This window comes from Galeopterus variegatus, unplaced genomic scaffold, assembly GCF_000696425.1.
Source record: "Galeopterus variegatus unplaced genomic scaffold, G_variegatus-3.0.2 Scaffold2544, whole genome shotgun sequence".
NCBI lineage: Eukaryota > Metazoa > Chordata > Mammalia > Dermoptera > Cynocephalidae > Galeopterus > Galeopterus variegatus.
Window position 1 is genome coordinate 219601 of NW_007728655.1, and position 13532 is coordinate 233132.

Below are 13532 nucleotides of genomic sequence, written 5' to 3' on the forward strand. Positions count from 1 at the left end.
AGAAAAGTAGCAGAGGTGGAAGAAGTGAGAGAGAGACCAGAAGGTAAAACAACTTAGATAGTACGGTTTCATACTGCAAAGAGGTGTGTTGGCTGAGAATTGTGGATCTAGGCGGCCATTTGGATTTTATTTTGCCATTAGCTAGTTTATGTACAAGCAAGTAGCAGCTGAAAGATGCAGCCTGCCCATGTGTTTTATGTGACCTTCATGGGGTGTTCCAAACCAAATAGAGCCATTGTTTAAAAATGGAGAGATTTCATATAAAGTTTTCAAAATAGCCATAAATCTGGCAAGTGCAGTCCTGCCTGAAGTTTAGCATGACACACTGTAATCAGCTTTAGTGTGGCTGCCCCCTGTAGGTAGGCATGAATTCTTCAGTTTGCCAGAACCCTTTTTATGCCTTTATTTACTCTGCCTACCTGGCCTGTAGGTAGACATTGTTGAGTGAGAAAGGGTTTTGAAGTAGAAAAGTTTGAAAAGGCTGCTTTTTGCAAAAAGTTGTACGGTTAGGATTGAGACCTAGGGGAGGACTCTAAGATAGGGGCCGTGTTGACATATTTTATGCAAAACTTGTACCAATGTCTTAGGAGAGACTGGGATTGAGGCCACACTTGAGAGGTAGAATTAAGACAAATGTGATGTTATCCTTGGAAGTAAGGAGAAAATTTCCTTAGACCAGGGTGAAGATTAAAAGGGAAGGGTAAGAGACCTCAACTCGTGGCTGCTGTTATCTTGGCAGAAAGGGATGTATCTGTTAGAGTGTTAGGTGGATCAAATTCAGGCTTGAGGGAGGGGAGTAATGTATGAGAGAGACTTTGAAAGTGGTTTGATTGTGAGTAAGCAAGAGGGCGTCGAAGGGATGCCTTAGATAATGGGCATGTTTAGATCTTAGGGATGCCTTAGATGATGGGCATGTTTAGATCTTACGAATTCGATAGTGAATTCACTCTCGGGTTCCTCAGCAGTGGTACATAGCCCGGGAATTGATAACAGAAGGGGAAGGCTATTCCAGGTTGGTGATGGTTGTAGTAGGCATGAAGAAAAGTGAAAAGATCTTTTAAGATGTTGCCATTTAGAAGAATCATCAGACAAAGCAATTGTTCCTTATTTATACTGAGGATTTAAATGCATTCAGTGTGTTTAGATTTACATGACATCTATATATCCATAAATTCATCTAGAACCAGTGCATTTTCCTTATGTCTTGTGCTGCTGTGATTTTTGGTTTGTGGCATTGATGAACACATTCTACACTTGTTAATGTATGTGATGTCTTTGCCGAGAGACATCTTTCTTTGCTATCTGTAGAATTGTTGGGCAGTTTAAAATAGAAATATTGACTTAGCCAAATCTGAGGCAGGATCAGAGTGAAATGAGGCATACTGTCAATTTTAGGGAATGACTTACTTAAAACCATTAATTAATGGAAATTTATTTTAATGGTTAATGGGTGTGTGTTTTATTTTAGATTATATATAAAGTAGAGTTGCTAAGATTAAATGCTAGGAAATATTTCAGCTTTGTGGCACTAGTACTGTTTAGTGCCTTAGCAAACGACCCAGTGTTCAATTGACAGAATTCCCAAGAGCTACCTGTACTGTTTAATAGTTCTCTATACCAAGAGATAGCTACCTAATATTACATTTCTCTACTCTAATAAAGCAAAAATGGGGGAAATTTGGACTTCAAAGACTTCCCTTAACCCTGAAAAACAAAATAACTTTTAACAAAGTGCTAACCTTCTTAAAAAGGGAAACCTTTTGTTTTTTAAGGAATGATAAACTTGTGTATTAAATTATACAAGAAATGGTTAGAATTTCATCTCTGATTTGTGATAGTGCATAAAATTACTTTTTTTAGTGTACAATTTTAGTTCTGCTTAGTACAGAAACATACTGAAGACTGTTTTGTAAAATATTCACTTAAAAGTTCTTAAAGTTTTATATTTGGCTGTTTTGGTGTAGTTATTACTTCCCCAAGATTAATTATATTAATGAAACTTTTTATAATTTTTTTTTTTTTTCAAAAGATGACCAGTAAGGGGATCTCAACCCTTGGCTTGGTGTTGTCNCCGGCCATCCCTATATAGGATCCGAACCCGTGGCCTTGCTGTTATCAGCACCGCACTCTCCTGAGTGAGCCACGGGCCGGCCCCAAAACTTTTTATAATTTGAAATACAGTTTACATTTTATAATGTTTACCTTTCTGTGTTAAGAGGGGTTGGACTGATGACTTTTAAGGTATTGTCTAAGCCTTGACTGTCTAAGTCTGTACTTCCCTTGCCTCTCTGGAGATATTTAATTACCTTACAGAAACATAGAGGAGTTTCTACAAAAGGTCCTGTCTGCTTTAGATGTGTCTCCTTAAAGTGATAAGTAACTAATCAGCATCTGCTCATGTCACCTTTGGCGAAAGTTATTTTGTTTTTCAGGATTAGGGGAAGTCCTTGAAGTCCAAATTTCCGCATTTTTGTTTTATTAGCATGGAGCAGTGTAATATTAGGTAGGTGTCTCTTGGTATAGAGATCTGTTAAACAGTAGAGGTAACTCTTGGATGGTTCTAGTCATGTGTTAACCAGGAAACAGCAAGGTAAACCGAAGGCAATAGAGAAAATTATCAGCATGGTAGAAGAAAAAACAATAGCAACTTTGGTAATAATTTATAGTAACTCTTCAGTGTTCTTGATCAAAACCAAACCTCATAACTCTAAGAACTGAGGAGAACTGAAGCCCAAAGTTCACGTGGCCATTTATTGTCAGAGCTGGCATTCCTCACTGCCTAGCTTAGTGCTCTCGACTACGTGGTGCCATTTTCCCTGAGCTGGGCACCAGAGGAGTTTGGATGTATAAAGCATGATTGTGGTCCTTGATTAGCTGCATGATTTTAAGATCATGGTGCTCGTTCTAAGTTTAGAAAGTTACTAACCCACATTCTGTATTGGGTACCTGGCTGGACAGTGTGCGTCTACTTGTTTTCCATTCTGGTTTGATGTTCACAAGAAACAACTTGAAAGGGGACTTTCCTGCACTCCTGCTCCTCTTCCTTTAGTGGTCTAAATGAGATTTTTTTTGGTTTTTTTTTACTGGTAACTTGCTTCTTTATTTTATTACATGTTCTTAGTACAATCATTCCTTGATTGTGTTTTTTAAATGGAGCAGTAATGTGGCTAGTCTGAAGTGAATATAATCCAAAGTCACTTGCTCAGTTTGGGGGTTAGAAATATTTCAAAAGTGAACCACACATTCTCTCTTGCTTTTTTACACTTAACTATTTTTCCCCATGACTTAAAGACATCGTAATGATCAATTGTCTTTTCCATTTCTGTTCTTGGAATCTGTTTGAGTATTTAAGGCTGTTTTCCTCTGCTAGACTAGCTATGAGTTCCTTAAGGGCAGGAGCCATGTCACACAATACTATGTCCCTAGTACCTAGCACTAGTCCTGGTATGCAGGAACTTTTCAGCACATATTTTTAAAATATAACTGTTAATGGCTTTCTTGTGTTTGCTTTTTTGTAGTAATGTTTCCCTTCTCACTGGTGGTGATAGAACTTTCTGCCTTCTTAGACCTCCTGCTGTTTTTTCACTCACTAGGCTTAGAAACCAAATTGTCCATGTGTATGGAATGGAGTAGGCTTATGATGTAAATGGATTGATCCAGGTTTTAAATCCCAGCTTTGCCCTTGTCTAGCAGTGAGATCTTGGATTTGTGACTTACCTGTTTCCTCATATGTAAAGGGAGGATTGAGTATAATAGTTTGTCAAAGTGTTCGGATTTACTAAATGAAATAAATGACCAACACCTGGTCCAGTGGATGCCCAGAAGTGGCAGCTTCTTCTAGTCCGTTGATAGAGATAAGATTAAATAGGGAGTGTGTGGGGCCTGAGTAAAGCCCCGTTCTTTTATTGGCTTTGAAACTTTTTTTCCCGACCTCCTTCAGGGGTCTATCTGGATTTACTCCCTGACTTTTAGAATTCTTAGTTAAAGTCACCTAGAAAGGGATCCCCCATGTAAATGTTGACACTATTAGATGATTTAACCAGAATGCTTTCCTTCTCTGATTATATGCCAGGTAATGCTTGAAAGGAAGTGTCCAGAAAGGTTGTATTGAAAGAAATCACAAGCATTTCGTGGATAATCCACATTTTACTTATGAATTGACAGTGTGATGCTGAGTAATCTGCTAAAGTTAGTATCTGATTACAGACAATTAACAAAGTATGTGTCTATAAGGGAAACTCAGGACATTGTGTACTTTCTAAGGATCTAGTTTAAGTTTCCAGGAAAAGACCATATTTGTTTTGACCTTCCTTTTTAGACTCATTAGGGGGATTAGGCACATCTAGGCCAGCAGGAACAGGTGCTTAGACTTAACAGAAGATTTTTAACTATTTGGCATACAGCAGTTCTTTTTCTTCTGTAGTATCTTTCCAGTTTGATAAGGAAAGAGAGAAAAATAATAAAATATTTAAATAGTATAAGTAAGGTAATTAGATTGTTATATTTAATAATAAGTAATACTGATAGCTTTTAGTATGAGACCTTGGCAATCATTTTTTAAAAATCATTTTCATTGTGAAAAGGAGTATTAGACGTCTTTTGCCAAATTTTATCTAGTTATTATAAACAGTATTAGTCTTATTTTCTTATTTGTTATTGAGTTATATCAACTGTATGAAGACCTTCTAGTAGCGATCTAAAAGTTTTCCATGGTCATTGTGTTTCCTATAAAATTTCTAGGCTTATTAGATTTATTTTTGTAGTTAGTGCTTAAAGTTTTGCTCTTTATTAGAAAATAGGAAACTCAGAAAAACAGATAACTGGCAGTTCATCACTTTTCCCCCCTTTTATTTCCGAGTCTTTATCTAGTTTCTGAATATAGCATTGCAACCCTGATTTTTTTTTACTGTTCATGCACTAAAGCATTTGAGATAAACTCTTAGTGTTGAGGAAATCCTGGATCCTAGTGCTGGGGGGTTAAATACCGTGACAGGCTATGAAATAGTGTTGTCATAACTTATCAGTGGCTAGTAAATAGGGTAGTTGCTTTCTGACACCATTTTGAGTGAAGGCAGTTTAATTGTGTTGCTTCTGTTTAGATAAGCGTTTGGAATCCACAGTCAAATGTGTGAATGCTGTGGTTAAAGTACTTCCATTATATAAGATTTGATTTTTTTTAAGTGATTTTTTTTCCTTAAGTTCCACTTTACATCAAAAGTTATTTGGAAAATGTCTTTTACTGTATGTGTACATGGAGAAATATAACCTACAATTGTATGTAAATCCAGTGATTGTAAAACATTGGAAACTTGCAAACACATAATTGGCAGTTGATGTTTTTCCCCATACCACTCCTTGCCCCCCAAAATCTTGTTAAAACAATTAAACATTCAGATAAAGAATTTGCCATTTTTTAGTTGTGTTATTTCAACGTGAAGACTCTTTCCCTGTTGAATGAAGACTCTGTTTTCTGGGCATATGATATTCATGCTTCCAGCCTCATTGCTTCTGGCAGCATAAACAATAAACACTTAAACCACTAAGCATTTACCAGGATATTCATAGAGGAAGGTTGAAGCTATTTGAGCTAATTTTTGCATGCTTTGTCAATTCAAATTTTCTACTAGGTTGAAAATCCACTTTGGTTTGCAGTGGTGATGGGTTTTATCCTCTGATGATTCAACCTTTTCGATTTTTGAAAGAGAGGAGTTTTAACCTTTGCAGTCATGTAACACTTTAAAATTCAAAGCAAGAATTTGACTCTTTGACTCTTAAAATGATACTGTGTGTTTTGTTTTTCTAGAATGGGTGGGCCAAATGGGTAGTTAATTTCTTTTGCAGTTGAAATAACTGTCATAAAATCGGAGAAAATGCTGGAAGAGACCTCAGAAGTCATTGATTTCAAACCCTTACTTTCAAAGAAATCCAAAACTCAGAGATAACCAAGTTCTGTTCAAGGTCATTCAGTTTGTTATTTTGTCTCCTTATTTCAAATGAAGGTTTTTCCTCCCTATGCAGTATATACCTGGTGGTTTTTTATAATCCCACTTGCTTTCCTGCTTTCTCCAAATAAAAACTGTTTTTGAACTATGCCAGTGACATTAAGATAATGAGGACAGAAAACTTGATAGTTATCAAAGGAACATTTTTTTTTTTACATTATTTTTGTGATTTAGCTATGGAGTAAATTTTAAACCTTTGCTTATTTCAGACTTTTTCCCTAATCATTTCATTAGCATCTGATAAGGCTGTGAAATCTTGGTCCTTTATAACTAAAGATGAAGTTTATTTCTTTTTCATTAAATTTGCAGATAATGCATAACCATATCTTGATGTTCATAAGGAAAAATCTGTTGAACTTGAGAAAAACACAATTCCAGTTTTTATTTGCCCCTACCATTTTTTGAACACTTTTATGTACCAGGTATGGGCTAAGCACTTAATGTGCACTGAATTTACTGTTCACGGTAGCCCAGCCAAGGCAAATGAAGATGTGTAGCCTGCCCAAGGTGTAGGACTAGCAAGTGAAAAGTGGGTTACAAACCTTGGGGACAGAGTGGGGATGGGAAAAGCAGTCTGCAGAGCCCCTTAACTTAATCTCTACAGCAGGTTATTTCCCTTAGTCCATCCTACCCCATCCCCAGCCAATGCAGAGGAATTCATTGTCCTATTATGCCCCTTGGGACATGCTGTTTGAAGGCTCAGGCTTTTTGCAGAAGTCTCAGTTCTACTTGAACTTCTTCCCCCCCATTCCTCCTGTCCCTGTCTTGCTAAGTTTGGCAAAGGTCAAAGCATACCCAGTCACATCATCCTTATTGTTTGGCTTTTCAGTCCCTTCCTCCCACCACTGTCCCAGGGGTTTTCCCTATTTCCTGTAAGGTCAACTATGCATTTAAAAATATGTTTCCTTCGCATTTCCAGGTGTTCTGTTGGAGGGAAGCTTTCAGCATATTGTCTTCAGAACTGCTGGATATAGAAGTTGACCACTCCATCTTAATCTTTAAGTCAAGAGAAAAGATTGAGGTCATATCACTGTGCTGTCTAATGAATTATTTGTACAGATGTAAAAAAGATATTTATTGATATAGTCAGATGAGTGAGAGTAAGCTTTCCTTGACGTACTTGGGCCAGCTGATTTTCTATCCTAAAGCAAATCTGATTTGAGTTCAGTTGGCATAATTAAGTGGGCTTCATAATGAAACTATCTCTGTTTTCTTTCCCCCAAAGCCTGACAGCCAATGGTCAGGCTTTGAAATCAGAACACTCATGTGTGGGTTAAATAAGAAGAGTGAAGGCTGTTACCCTCCTGCCTCACACTTTCATCTCCATTGTGGCAGAGGTAGCTGAAGTACTGAGCAGGGGCCAGATGGGGAGAATCACACAGGTCTTGAGCTTCATCTGAGCTGTCCCTTCACAGGGGGCTTACTGTAAAGAAATGGGGGTTTTGTTTGAGCCACTTCCTTGCTCAGTGTCCTTGTCATTCCCTCACCTTTTAGAGAAGGATAAAGTGGAGTCTAAACTCTCATCCAGGGGTCAGACTCCAAAGTCAGTCCTTAAGACAGAAATCATGATACAGCCCAAATTAAATCTTCCTAAAAAGGTGTGTGGGAGATGCATGCTAGATTATTTCCAGAGGGAAAAAACAAAAAAGGCCACATTTTCCTCCAACATTGAAAGATTACAATTTTTGAGCTGAGAAGCAATATAGTTGGCCTTCATTCAGAGGCCATGTTCAGAAAGAAATAGCTTTATCGAAACAAGAATCCCATGCATAGAAAACGTACATACGTCAAGAGGCAGGCAAGCCTTGAGAAGAGCAAACAGCAGATTCATACCTCCCATCTCGTATGCTCAAGGTGCTTTCGCTCAGGGTAGTGAGCAGAGTTGCCTAAATTGTTTATATTGGGTTTCTTTGGTGTTTGCTGACACCTTATAATGGAATTATCACATTTAATGAATTAATTGCTATCTTGGTATGGTGAGGAGTAAGTTGGGTAAGTTGTGACAAATGCTTTGTAAACTGTAAGATCCCTGTGATAGTCATTAATGCTGTTCTCCATATATTTCTGATTTGGGGCATGTTAGAGGTTTGCTCTTCGCCCATGAAGTTAGGTATGGCTAGTTGAATTGCTTAGGCCAGTGGGCTTGAGCAGAAGTGACACGGGTCACATTTGGATGGAAGCTGTAAAAGCACAGTCAATGTGCAATTCACCACACTCCCTCTCCATCTGCCATGACAACGTTCCAGAGTAAGGCACCTCAGAGCAAAGCTTCCAGCTGACCCAAGGTGGAAATGAGCAAGAAATCAAGCTATGTTGTAGAAGTTACTGGGATTTGGGGACTGCTTCTTATTATAATATAACTTAGCCCATGCTGACTGATGACCAACACATACAGGCCTTATGTGCTATTTGACACATAGGCCTAACCCAGTCACCAAGGCTTATGGCGAAGGTACAGTTGTGAATTGTATATTTTAAAAATCAATCTTCTGAACTCTTAACAAAAGATAGTGCCAGGATCCTTCAAGGATATGTTTAAGTCAAGCCCCATTTCCACTATCCTAACGTGAGCATCAATAGAAAAAGTGGAAGTTGGGGCCGGCCTGGTGGCGCACTGGATAGTGCGCCGCTTGGGAAGCGCGGCAGCGCTCCCGCCCGAGGGTTCGGATCGCACATACGGACCGGTTCCCGCTCACTGGCTGAGCGGGGCGCGGGAGCAACACCGAGGGTTGCAATCCTGTTGCCGGTCCCCGGTCCGGTACAGGGGCAACACTGAGGGTTGCGATCCATTGCCGGACACGGAAAAAAGACAAAAGACAAAAAAAAAAAAAAAAGAAAAAAAAAGAAAAAGTGGAAGTTGGATAGTGAGCCCCTTCTTTGCTCCTGTCACTTGTGCTAGACCTATTTGCACAAATGAGCTCATTCAATCCTAAGGGCAACCCTGGGAAGAATCCTGTGTATTATTCCTATTGCGCAATACAAAAAGTAAGGCTGAGATATTAAATGTCCCAGGTCACATAGCTAGCTAATAAGCCGATGACAAGATTATTTTAGAGAGCACTAACTGCCACAAAGTGGTACTTTAATGTGTACACTGCCGGTTTCAACTTAAACCTAGAAATTTGATAGGAGTACCTACTAACTGAAGTTTACCCAGTTTGAGAGTTAATTACTCTTACTCTGGATTTAAAAGGCAAAATACAGATCTCTTCACTACATCTTGACCTTTCTCAATGACCTTGACCTTGCAAAAAGTCACCTTGATGTAAACCTCAATACAACAAAGCCCTAACTTGCTGGTAGGCCATCCTTAACACTTGGGAGGTTAACTTACTCCTGTTAGGGTGGGAGTGTTGGCTGGACTCTTACCAGAGCTCTTTGTTTTATTGCTTGATTCATTTTCCTGATTTATGTTATATCATCTCTAAAAGAAAGAAAAAAGCCCTCAGCATCCTGAAGTGATGTGTGTTATCAGAATGTTACACCTTTCAAATTCAGATTTTAAAAACAATTGCAAAGCCAAATATATTCATTTGCATTTACTATGAATTAATATGAATAGCTGAGAATTAACAACATTTAATTGCTTAAGAATATCATTTACCACACATTATGAAACCATCTTGGTTTATTATACAGCTGTAATAATTCACCTTTGTGCATTTCTGTGCATGGACATGGAATGAGAGATGAGCAGTTTGCTAGTTTTTTGGTGCTGCTTTATAATATGGTGAAAACAGTGGTACTCTTCTCAGCCCCACTTCAGACCAGTTAAATCAAAATCTCTTAAGTTTTGGGCCCAAACGTGGTTATTTTTTTTTACAAAGGTTCCCATTCGGTTCTAATGTGAATCCAGTATAGAAACCATTGGGTTAAAATCATGGGCTCTGGTATCAGACTTGGGTTCAAATTCTGAGTCCAGTAAGGAAGTTACATAACCTCTCTTTCAGTTTTGCCATCTGTAAAATGGGGATAGCATCAACCTCATATGTTTATGTTAAGTATAAAATTTCATGGTGTAAAAACAGCATAGTCTCTAGCCAAGATCAAGTATAGCATTCAATAAATCATTATTGTGGTTTGTTTTTAAATGAGTGGGAAGTGTATATTATAGGTCAGAGCTAGAGAGAATGCTTCCATTTTCAATGAAGCAAACCCAGGCTTGACAAGGTTTGAGAAGAGTTTTGCCTAAGTTCTAGACATACTGTCTGTCCTGTTTCTCTCGTCCAAACCTAATTTTCTCATCATACCATGCTCTCTCTTCACCTCCAAATTTCACCTTTGTAGTTACATCAGACAGCATTCTCTCTGAGCAGAAATGAATTGGGTGTCTTTATGGAGGGAATGTAAACACTTAAGTTTCCTAAGCACCCACACAGTTTATGCTTCCAGCTGCTCCCAATCTGCATTTCCCTTCTTAGGATGTTGTGTTCGATGACAAGGCTCAGGGCGTGGGGAAGTGAAGAGCTTTTCTAGCCAATGGCAGTCTGGGCCTCAGGGAGGTAGTATGATGCAGTAGGGGAAGGTGGGACATTTAGAATCAGGTCCTGGCTCCACACTCCTAGCAAAGAAGCTTTACATCGTTGAGAGTCAGTTTCTACATCTATTCAGTATGATTTTTTTTTTTTCTTGGCGGCTAGCTAGTACAGGAATCTGAACCCTTGACCTTTGTGTTATCAGCACCGCACTCTAACCAACTGAGCTAACAGGCCAGCCCTGTTTCTACATCTATTCAATGGTGATGACAGTACCTACCTTTCAGGGTTGTGAGTGGGGCTGAATATACTGATTCTGCCATTTCTCAGTTATATGACATTGCTATAATTACTTAACCTTGATACATCAATATGATCATCTACAAAATGGTAAGATTATAATACCATTTGTTTTGTAGGGCTGTATTTTGAATTTACATCTATATATCATTTTGTTTCTTGTTTTGTTTTTCTTTCAACTTGATGCCTTAAGGTCCATTCTTACAATTGGTACATCTCACAGGGTACTTGTGATGATTAAATAAAATTGTGTCTGTGAAATGTTTAGCATATGCCTGGTACGTGCTCAGCACCCAAGCGATGGTAGCTACTGTTGTTGTACCTCGCTAGAGGAAATTGCCAGTTTCCCCATCCCTCTCCATCAGATGTGATGAGGTGATATTACCCTCCTGAAGCCTGTTCCCTTCTGAGGGCTGACAGACAGTGGCCACAAACTCAAGCTCATCCCACACATACTTCCTTGGAAAATCCATTCCCTTCTCCCCTTGTTTGCTCTTATGTGGCCTTTTCAAATTTGTCCCAGCTTGCTTCCCATTTGTGAACTGTTGGTCTGCAACTTCCCTTCTCTTTGCCTTGCCTTCTTGTTACTTCCTTATCATTTGCTTCTCCATAGAGAGTGGGCAAGGTTTGTTAGAAGTCTGGGAGAACGCATCATTGGATTATGGGGGATTACATATTCGCAATACCATTCCCGCCTTCCTGTTACCCTGATAATAAGAAGCATTTGCATTTGAAAAGCCAGTTATAATTCACAAGGCACTTGCAGGTATATTATCTCTGAGATGGACATTATTACCCCAATTTTGCAATCGTGAAAACTGAGGCTCAGACAGGAAAAGTGACTTCCAAGTCTCTCTCAGATATTGAAGACTCAGCCTGAATTTTCTTACCTTATTTTCCGTAACCTCAGGTGCAGAAGATTGAGTTAATCATACATACCCTGTAGTGTACAGCACATTATCACCATTTGTTCAAAGTTCGTCTGACCATACATAAACAAATGGGCATGGCTGTGTTCCAACAAAATGTTATTTACAAAAACAGGCTAAGCGCTAAGGGAGTTGACCTGAGAATCATAGTTTGCTGATCTCTGCTCTCAGATAACTATTCTGCATTTCCTGTGAATTTTCTTATTTATGTGTGTCCTTGCAAATTAATGTTTTGTGTGGCTGTATTTTAAATTTACATTTCATAAATCATTTTGTTTCTTGTTTTGTTTTTCTCTCAACTTCTTGATGCTTAGGTCTATTCTTGCGATGGGTACATCAAATCTGTTGCTTCTGACTATTCCATACTGTTCCATGGATACAGCCCCCTCGTCTTACCCATTCACTCTCCCAGTGATGGACACACAAGTCATCTCCAACTCTGCACAGCCATACATGAAGTTGCAGTAAGCACATTCTTGTACATTTTCCTTGCGAGAATCTCTCTGTGCTGTATGCCAGGCCATAGAGTGGGCTTATTTAAGCAAGGAGAGCCGTATTGCTCTTCACGGTGCCTCCCAGTATCCACTTCCACCTACTTCTTTGCCACTTCCACATTTTGGCCAAGTTAATATCTCATTGCTTTAATTTGCATGTCTCCGATTGCTAATAAGTTTGAACATGCTTTCATGTGCATGTAAGTCTTAAATTTTCTAATCCAAAAGCCAGTTCCTTCCCTTAAACCTTAGCTGGTCCTAAGATTTTGGAATTTTTTAATGGGATTTTTCAGACATGCACAAAAGTATAGATATTTTATAATGAACTCACATGTATGCACCTTCTGCATCAACAGTTAACATTTGCCAACCTTGCTTCAGCTGTTCCCCCCATACTTTTTTGGTTGTTTTTACTAGGAAGTTTTAAAGCTGATCCCAGACCACATGCCATCTCACTCATTAGTCAGTTTGCAGCTCTGCCTGATCAGGATGTTTTTTCAAAACGTCACTTATGCCATAAGCCCAACTAACAAAATTGACAATTCTCCATTAATATCTATATTCACATTTCCCTGGTTGTCAGATTCTGGCTAATTGTTTCCTCATGGGGTCACTTAGCTTGTGACACTAGCAAGTGTCTAGCTTCTGACCTGCAGGCACATCTGTGGCCTTCCCGCCTGTGACAGCCCCACTGGTAGGCCACTGATGGACTAAGTACACCTAAATCTCCCCCTTGCCTGCTACCAGCCTTCTGCCCACTGGTCACCTACTTCTGGGTCCTTCTCAGTCCACCTGCCCCAAGCCAGTGAGCCATGAAGACTGAGGGTCCCAACATTATGAATAATCACGTGCTGGCAGTCCACTAGTGTGGTAGGCTGAATAATGGCCCCAAAGTTGTCCACCTCCTAATCCCTGGAGCTTTTTATTTTGGGGGTTTTTGTTTGTTTGTTTGGTGGCTGGGTGATATGGGGATTCGAACCCGTGACCTTGGTGTTAGGAACCTTTGACTATCTGAAAGGGAATTTACAGATGTGATTAAATTAAGCATCTTAATATGAGAAGATTATTCAAGATTATTTGGTGGACCCGATGTAATCATAAGCATCCTTACAACAGAGAACAGGAAGGTCACAGAGTAAGGGAGAGGATGACAGAAGCAGAGGTTGGAGTGACTTGAGGAAGGGGCCACAAGCCAAAGAATATAGGTGGCTTCTAGAAGCTAGTAAAGGCAAGGAAACAGGTTCTTCCCTGGAGCCTACAGAAGGATGCAGATGTGTTGACACCTTGAATTTTAGCCTGGAAGACCCATTTTTTTTTTTTGTCTTTTTTTTC